The following is a 10,398-nucleotide window of genomic DNA, read 5'->3' as shown; positions in this document are numbered from 1 at the left end:
CCTTTTATGATTTTAAAACTGTTAGCTCCACTACCCCAGGATGCTTCCATTAAATAGGCCTCTCTGAGAGTGTTTCTTGAGAAGAAGACTTTTAAAGATTTGTTCTATATATTTCTATGTAAAACATGGATTCCCTATTGTGGCCCCACCCTACCCCCGGGGGTCATGATTTTAACAATTTAATATCTACACTACCCAAGGATGCTTCCACATAAGTTTCAGCTTTCCAGGCCTAGTGATTCTTGAGAAGAAGATTTTTAAAGATTCGTTCTGTATATTTCTATGTATAAATTGGATTCCCTATTGTGGCCCCGCCCTACCCCCGGGGGTCATGATTTTAACAATTTAATATCTACACTACCTAATATCCATGTCTACTGTCAACTATATATCTACAATAAAGTGAAATAAAGACAAAATAATTTTATGATTTAAATTCTGTGGCAAAAACACATTTCTCACTACATGAAGTATATACTTTTAGAATCATTAAAGGCAAATAAATATATGCAATATTTTTACATTTATCATAGACCTTATTGGGCTCTGTCAAAGTTCAATTTAAGAACCCTCTCTACACTGCACACTAAAGAGTTCTTGAGTAGCTGATTCTAAGGTAATTTTCTGCAGTTAGAGTGATCTGCCCTTAGATCTTAATTCTAAAAAATAGAAATTTACAATATATTGCTCAATTTGTAATTGATTCAAGTATTCTTAACATTTTAAAAAGCCAAGATAAATTAACTGAATGTTTTATTTACATGTATTTTCTCTATACTAACAGTGATTTCTATTCACTGACACTGTGTTGTCTTTGAACATTTTTCCCGCGGGTAAATGCCAGGGGACTGTGAAAATTAAATAAATAAGCACAATATTAACTCTTTTATACAATATATTTTTCTCAATGTCCAAGAAAAATTTTGCACTTGTGTAGAGAGGGTCCTTAAATGTAAATGAAAACACTTTGAAAAATGGCATACTGTATTGGCTGAATTTTTCATGAGAATTAAATAATTAGGCTCTCCTAGCCTGGAAGGCAACTGATTAATTAATGGTAAAACACACCGTTCCCCCTCCTCAGCTTTTACTACAAAAACTTATCAAAAATACATGAATTAATTCCTAGCTCCCATTTTACATGGTTTATATTCCAATATCTGATTCATTGATTTTAAGTTTTAGAGATTGAGCCTTTATGATATATAAAAATATTTCTTTTTTCCCTTTTGATGTAGTATATTGTGACACTTAAAGTCTAAATAAATACAAAATTTTATCTAAAACTTGCTGTATCCAAACAAAAATCAACAGTCCTTTAGAGTTATCTTTCTTTGGTCAAGTATTTTGGAATAAATAGTCATCTAATTTTAAATCTCTTGAACTTTATTCTCATAACTGACAAAACAGTGAAGAAAAGATATGTACAGTATAATAAACAGGAAATATTACATAATATATCTCAGTTAAATAAGACATTGATAAGCTGCAATTCTCCCTTATAAATTAATTCACAATCATCCATGCAAAATTACGATTAAATTGTCCTTGATTTAGTTCCAGATTTTATCAATGACACAAAAAAAATGTTTGAATTACCATCATTTTGAAACTACTAGTAAAAGATTATGAAATATTTTTAATTGACTAAAAGTACAGGTTTCCTTTTGTGCTACATGTATTATCCAAGATGTCTAATTTTGTATTTGTGACCTTTAATGCTGGTTTAACGAATGTTTGCGACCGTTAAATCAATTATTGAAATAAAATTAGAGACAAAAATGCAACCCATGCATTTAGTTTGTTGTTTACTTCTTATTTTGCTGATTTTCTTTATATAAAATACGTCACGGAGCATTGTTTTTTGCGTCGCTCTATTATGACGTCACAATGAAAAGCTTTCACTCACGTTAATGTTCGTTTTACTGCTTCAAAAATCAGTGCGTTAGCCAATCAAAAGGTGTTTTACAAAATAATTGCATTAGAATAAAAGACTACAATAATCTGTCTGCTGCAATGAGGTGAAACTCTCTTCTGTTTATATTCATAATTATCATATTTATTTTTTTGTCCCCCGCTTTCACCAAAGCGAGGGGGTGTGGCAACGCACTTTGAAAGAATTATGCACTTTGAAAAAATTTTTCAAAGTGCGTTAAAATTGGGACAAAATCAACGCACTTTGAAAAATTTTTTCAAAGTGCGTTAAATTTGGCTCAACGCACTTTGAAAAAATTTTTTTCAAAGTGCGTTAAGAGTCTACATCAATATATTTTACCATGAAGACACTTAACGCACTTTGAAACTTATTGATTATTTATTAATTGATTAACTCCCGTCGAAAAAAGGAGAAGACAGGTGTAAGATCCCTCAGTCCAAATCTTTATCTTTTGAATACATAGGTGTCGGTAACAAACGGGGGAGGGGAGCAATAAACCCCAAAAGGGTAAGCTGCATTTTCAATGCTTATGCGATGTATATATATATTTTCCAGAATAAGTGGGGGGCTAAGCCCCTCCTCCCCTGGCCCATTGCCTGGTCTCGATGTCTATGCTATACTCAAAACATTTATATAATTATGTAATTTATATAATTATGTACGAGGGTTGATCCAAAAGTTCGTGGAATTTCTTTCTAAAATTTTATCGTGATTCGATAAAATCAATCAACAGGCATATTCATAATATAGAGTCATAATGCAACAATATCGGAAAATTTCACCGCATTCCAATTACCAATAAGGTCACACGAGCTTTCTGAAAATGGATAGTTGGGAAACCCGTATAACGTCAAGTTAGATATGTCACGTCACGTTATAGAAGCATCTCGCCCAAATTCCAATTTGAATACGTAATTCTACAAAATGCTTTTTTCTCCATTTTTTTTTCTAAAAAAGCCTGCTGTATCCTCTCGCACCATTTTTTTTACAAAAAATACTACCCATCTTTCCATATAATGTTCCAATTTCAGTAGCATTGTCAAGAACAGTAGGCCAGGCGACAACGTCCATTAACGCTTTCAATTTGTCTAGGGGAATACGTACTTAAACAAAGCCTCTAAAAAGTGACCACACCTTTTATCAACGTCCAATGGAAGTTCTGTTTTCCTTAAATTTCTTATGCCATTCGAAAACCAGTAACTAAATGCATTTTTCCCAAGCCTACGTCAATAATATACGCATTTAAGATAGAGTAATCCCGAGATTTTCACGAAACATGTAAATTGACCGAAATTTGACGTTGTCTTAAACAACTTAAAGATGAACAATAAATCATCAACTTATAAACTAAATATCATAATATATCTCACACAAAGGTTAAAAAGATCAAGCAATCGTAATAATGACATAGTTTTGTTTTATATACCACATAGGGCGGTTTAATTCTTATTTCACACATTAAGAATTAAAATGATAATAAACCCGTAAATGTCTCCCCCGCATTTCCAAACAACCGTTTCTATGGCAACTGCCATAAAGTTACTATCAGAGATATTTAAAAAGTTTTTTAAGTTAAAAAATTCATCAAGTGTCTATATTTTCATTTGTAATTTTCAACCAATTCCACTTAAAAATAAATAAAATATGAAGAAATTCCATGAACTTTTGGATCAACCCTCGTATTTACCTAACTGGTATGATGTTGAAAACTTTAAATATTAAATGAGTTAATTAAAACAGGTGAAAACTAGAAATATTGAAGTACAGTAAAACGTATGAGAGAGAAAGAATTTTCATTGTTTTGAACAATATTTTTCTATTATGATAAATGCTAAGTTGCTTTAAGCTGTCCACTGTTAGTGCCCCCTTTACATCTTTATATATACTTATCAAAGACTAGAATTTAAAGGAAAAAAAAATTAATGATCTTAAACAATCGTCACTCTTTTTTTCAAGACCCTTTTCCCTTTTATTTTATCAAAACCTCAAATATTTAAAACGTCAACTTCTCAGGTCCTGAAGTGACTTCATCATAAAAAAGTCATCCATTCAGGATCTGTTATTTATCATTCCGATTATTTGTAAGAATATTGATCAATCTACATTTTTTTTCAAAGTGCGTCAATATGGTCGATATCAACGCACTTTGAAAAAAATTAATTTTTTCAAAGTGCGTTATAGCAAAAATGGTCCCAAATTTAACGCACTTTGAAAAATTTTTTCAAAGTGCGTAATTTTTCAAAGTGCGTTATGTAACAGAGGGGACATTAAATCTCATTCGTCTGTCCGTCAGTCTGTTAGTCCGTTACAAAAACTTTAACCTTGCCCATTACTTTTGATTTAGTGGAGCTATGTCTTTCATATTTCACACGTGTATTCCTTGTGGAAAGACCTTTCTTTGGATACCACCAAATTTGACCTTTTGACCTTGAACTTGGAATTTGACCCACTTTTACACAAAAATTACAAACTTTTAATCTGGCCATATCTTTTGAATGATAGAAACTAGGACTTTCATATTTCACATATGTATTCTTTATGGCAAGACCTTTTATTGGATACCAACAACTTTGGCCTTTTGACCTTAATGTTGGAGATTTCCGTACTTATGAAAAACTTTTACCTTGACTATAACTTTTGAAAGGTAAGGCTTTCACACTTCACATATGTAATCCTTGTAAGAAGACCTTTCATTGGATACCAAGAACTTTAACCCTTTGACCTTGATCTTGGAGTTTGAACCTTCTTCTCAAAAACTTTGACCTTGGTGACAACTTTTGAACGGTAGATGCTAGGACTTTCATATTTCACATAAGTATTCTTTGTGGCAAGACCTTTCATTGGATACCAACAGCTTTGACCTTTTGACCTTGACCTTGGAGATTTCCACACTTATGGAAAACTTTAACTTTGATCATTACTTTTGAATGGTAAGGGCTAGGGCTTTTATACTTCACATATGTGAGAAGACATTTCATTGGATACCAAGAACTTTGACTTTGACCTTGCAGTGTGACCTACTTTTCAAAAACTTTTACCTTGGCCATAACTCTTGAACGGTTAGGGTTTTCATCCTTCACATATGTATTACTTTGTGACCTTTCTTAAGAAATCAACAACTCAGACCCTTTCACCTTGATGTTTGACATACCGGTACCTTTCAAAAATTTATCCTTGACCATAACTTTTGAACAGGTAGTGCTAGGGATTTCTTGTGAGAAAACCCTACTTTGGGTAATAATTCATTTCATTTGCATTTAAGAAAAGTTTAATCTTTGTTATGTTGCCTTACGGTCGGGGTCATCAGTGTTTCACAAACACATCTTGTTCCTTATATTGAGAAATGGCTTTCATATTTGACATGTGCATCACCTGTGACAAGATATTTCCGAGCATGCTATGATTTCTTACCCCTTGACCTTGACCTTCACCATTGACCTTTGATTTTAAAAAAAAATTAACTTCAGTGATAATTTCTAAATAAATGACATATGATGGGGTGTTCATATTAGACACAATATGTCATGTAAAAAATGACATCTCACCCACAAAGTCACCGAAAGCGGGGGACCACAATTCTTTTAATTTGCTTGTTTAAATTTATTTATATATATATTTTTTGATGATTGACAAAATACAGGCACAATTTCTTTTTTATGATTGATTTTTGCAATTATTGCAATGAATAAAAATACCACTAATATATTTAGGAAGCGCAATTCATTTTATAAAATTCTATGATATGGATTCACTATAAAAGAGGAAATAAATCAAATGTAATTATCATTTCATGTTTTATTTTATGTTTATTATTTTTCAAGGAAGTTGACATCAAAACATTTTGAGTAATATGACACTGCATAAAAACTATCTCATAAAACTTCCTTTTAAAATTCTCTTTTTAGCTAAGATTTAAACAAAAAAAAATTATCATGCATTAAACAAATACCCACATGCATATAGTTCTTACTACCAGTAGGATAATTATTAATGCATTCAGCTTCAACTTGTATTTCAGAAAATATTGCATAGAATTGAAATACTGTAGAATATTAACAAGAATAGAACATTCATAAAATCTGAAACATGATAAATCCCCTTCTTTTGCTAGCCTGTATGTTCATGACCTTGTATTAATTTTCTTCAACAACAAAAAACGGGGCCAATTGTGAGATGGGGTATTGGTTAGCATGGCTGAATTTTAATAACCCAAGTATTATTTCAAATTTTAAAAAAAAAAGTTGGTAGCATTTTAAAAATGTTCACTAACTTGCTTTTGTTTTCTTAAGTTTCCCATTCTTTCTATAAAAATTATAATTCTGTCATAATTTAGACTTTATTTCTCCTTTTGTAACAATGCAGAAATTATCAATGGTTCAATATGACCCTTTCCTGGCCCCCCAAAGAACTGATATGCCGATGGTAAATAATTTAGTCATGTCACACTAGGTGATCAGATTTTACCTTAAACAAAAATTTAACAGTTTTAAGTGGTAATATTGATAAGAAATTGTTGCATCAAGTGAATATAAATGAAAAAATATGAGAGTGCTTTATGGAGAAAAAATACCTCATCTCTCAGAAAGAGAGAGAAAAAATTGAAATATGTTCATAATGTACCGGGTACCTTGTTTTACAAAGTACAAAACCCTGCAAGCTCCACAATACACGGAACAGCTTACCTATAAATAGGAAACTTTATATGCCAAAAACTCTGTAAGGAAAACTGTTTTGTATATTAAGGTTAAAAAAATTAATAAATCCTCAAAATTTATTTGCTAGATATGATTTTTAAACTTAAAACGACACATGTACCTTTTTTCACTAATGCACACTTAAAGATCAATTTAACAACGTTAATTTATACTAAATACTATCAAAATGTGCATGCATGGTTATTTCAATATAAATAACATTAAATAATTCATTCAATTTTTATGCCCCGCCATGAATATGGCCGGGGCATATATAGTGTTTGTCCTGACCGTCTTCCGTCCTATCTTAAGCTGTCCTTCCGTCACATTTTGCATTTAGCTCTGTTCAAAGCTAAGTTTCAAAGAAACTATCCAAGATATTTTCATCAGACTTCATATGCTGATAGATATTGATGAGAGCTACGCAACTGCATCAACATTTCTTGACCTTGACCATTCCTTTGGCCTTTTCTTAAATTAGTGTTTAGCTCAGTTTTAAACATACCATTCAAGATGGTGTTATCAAACTTCACATGTTAATACATACTAATGAGAGCTATTCAACTGCATCATCATTTTGACCTTGACCTTTCCTTTGACCTTGACCTCACTTATCTTTAATTAGTGTTTAGCTCAGTTTTAAAGAAATCATTCAAGATATTTTTATCAAACTTCATGTGCTGTAACATACTGATGAGAGCAATTCAACTGTATTAACATTTTTGACCTTGACCTTTTATTTGACCTTGATCTCACTTTATCAATTTGTGTTTAAGTCAGTTTTAATTAAAGAAATCATTCATAATATTTTTTCAACTTCATATGATTTCAACTGCATCAACAGTTTTTGACCTTGACCTTTCCTTTGACCTCGACCTCATTTTAATGAAATTAGTGTCAAACTTCATATGCTGATACATACTAATGTAAGCAATTCAACCAAATAACTATTCAAGATATTCTGATCAAATTTCATACACTAATACAACTTTTCATGTTGCATTATTAATATACCCTCTGTTGGGCATTCATGTCCTATGGACATATTTCTAGTTTTAAATATGATTTTTTTTTTGTATGTCACTGAAGTAATTCATTTACTTGATTCCCCAAATGCTCTTTACATGCCAACATTTACTTGGCTGGACCTATGTTGAGCCAGCAAAAACTGTGTTGAGTCCAACACATAGACTCCATGTTTTATGACAACAAATTACTACAATGGATCAATACCCAGCACTGTTGGTTTAGCTTTCATGCCAACATAGATCAACATTTGACCAACATTGGACCTACATTAGTTGCAATAATGTAGCCCTCTCCAATTTTTTTATCTGATGTTTTCTGGAGTCCTCCCCCCCCCCCAAAAAAAAAACAAAAAACAAGAGGCCCACGGGCCTTATAGGTCACCTGAATATCATGTAACAACTTTCCAGCGATTGTATTTGGTTCGTGTTTTAAGCCAAAAGCCATGAAATTCACAAATTTTGAAAGAGGCACCATTGCTTATCAAAGGGCAGATTTCAAAGCATTAATTTATTTTTAGTCAAAGTACCCCCTTGGTACCCCTGACCCAGCAGCCCTGAAATTATCTATTTTGAAAGAGGCCCCTTTCTTCATTATAAGGCCAGCATTTTTAGGTCACCTGAGTAAACTCAGGTGACCTATTGCTATCCGTTTTCATCCGTCGTCGTCCGTCGTCCGTCGTGTGTCGTGTGTCGTGTGCTAACATTTGAACATTTTCAGCTTCTTCTCTGCAACCACTGAACCAATTTCAACCAAATTTGGCACAAAGCATTTATGGGTGAAGGGGAACAAAAATTGTGAATTTCATGATCCCTGCCCCCCTGGGGCCTGAGGGGTGGGGCCAAAACCACTAAAATTAATGCAATCTTTAAAAATCTTCTTCTTTACTCCTGGACATCAAGCAGTCAAACTATTTGCATGATTGTAATCAGCATTGAGTCCTCTACCAAAATTGTGAAATTCATGGCCCTGGGGTCAGGGGTTCTAGTGCTAGGGCGGGGCTAAATAAGTATATAGTGAAAATGCATTATTTCTTTGAAAATCTTCTTCTCTGCTCCTGGGTATTATAATAAACCAACTAAGTACATAGTTATGATGAGCAAGAGTGCCTCTACCAAAATTGTGAATTTTATGGCCCCAGGGTCAGGGGTTCTGGTGTTGGGGGGGGGGGGCTCTATTTATTATATAGTGAAATTACATGAATTCTTTGAAAATCTTTTTCTCTGCTCCTAGGTATTAAATAAACTAACTAAGTGCATAGTTATGATGAGCAAGAGTGCCTCTACAAAAATTATGAATTTTATGGCCCCAGCGTCAATGGTTCTAGTGGGGGGGACCTTATTGTTTATAAAGTGAAAATACATGAATTCTTTGAAAATCTTCTTCTCTGCTCCTAGGTATTAAATAGATTAACTAAGTGCATAGTTATGATAAGCAAGTGTTCCTAAACCAAGATTGTGAATTTTATGGCCCCAGGGTCAAGGGTTCTGGTGTGTGTGTGTGTGGGGGGGGGGGGGTCTATTGATTATATAGTGAAATTACGGTATGTGAATTCCTCGAAAATCTTCTTCTCTGCTCCTAGGTATTATATAAACTAACTAAGTGCATAGTTATGATGAGCAAGTGTGCCTCAACCAAAATTGTGAATTTAATGGACCTATCATCAAGGGTTCTGGTGTTGGAGGGGGGGGGGCTCTATTGATTATATAGTGAAATTACATGAATTCTTTGAAAATCTTCTTCTCTGCTCCTAGGTATTAAATAAACTAACTAAGTGCATAGTTATGATGAGCAAGAGTGCCTCTACCAAAATTGTGAATTTTATGGCCCCAGCGTCAATGGTTCTGGTGGGGGGGGGGGGCTTTATTGATTATAAAGTGAAAATACATGAATTCTTTGAAAATCTTCTTCTCTGCTCCTAGGTATTAAATAAACTAAGTAAGTGCATAGTTATGATGAGCAAGAATGCCTCTTCTAAAATTATGAATTTCATTGCCCCAGGGTCTGGGGTTCTGGTGTTAGGGTGGGGCTCTATTGATTATATAGTGAAAATACATTAAATCTTTGAAAATTTTCTTCTCTGTCTCTGGGTATGAAGCAGATGAACTACCTATATAGTTATGATGAGCAAGGGCCCTAATCATGCAGAATTGTGAATTTCAAGGCCCCAGGGTCAGGGGTGGGGGGGGGGCTCTACTTATATACTGAAAATGAATTTAATTGTTTGAAATCTGGTCCTTTGTATTTATAAAACATTTATTTACTTTTTGATAGGCAATTTTAAGGGTGCCTTTTAAAAATTTGTGCAACCTAGGGTCAGGGGTTTATGTCAGAGTGTTGGGGGCACTACTGATTATTGATGAATATGGCTCTTTGCATATACTGATTAGTTGGAGTGCATTTTTGTTACCCCTACCCTGCGTATGGGTATTCAGTAACCAAGCTAAGCAACTGCTAAGTTTATTGTTATGATGATCAATGGTGCCTTTTCAAAATTGTGAATGCCATATAGCATCTGGCTTAAAACATGAATCAAATTCAATACACTGTAACTGGAAAGTTGTTGCATAATGCTCAGGTGACCTATAAGGCCCGTGGGCCTCTTGTTTTTTTTTTATGTTTAGGTTTAGTTATGAACATGAGAATAAAAAAGTCCCGAAGGAAAAGGAAATAAATTTTTTGGATAAATCAATTATTAACATTTGTACATTCGTTTTTTATGCTATCCTAATAGGCTCCTTA

The sequence above is a fragment of the Saccostrea cucullata genome, unplaced genomic scaffold (genome assembly GCF_032062105.1).
Source record: "Saccostrea cucullata isolate Sc308-1 unplaced genomic scaffold, CSIRO_AGI_Scuc_v1 ctg140, whole genome shotgun sequence".
Lineage (NCBI taxonomy): Eukaryota > Metazoa > Mollusca > Bivalvia > Ostreida > Ostreidae > Saccostrea > Saccostrea cuccullata.
Note: the sequence above shows the minus strand (reverse complement) of the source record.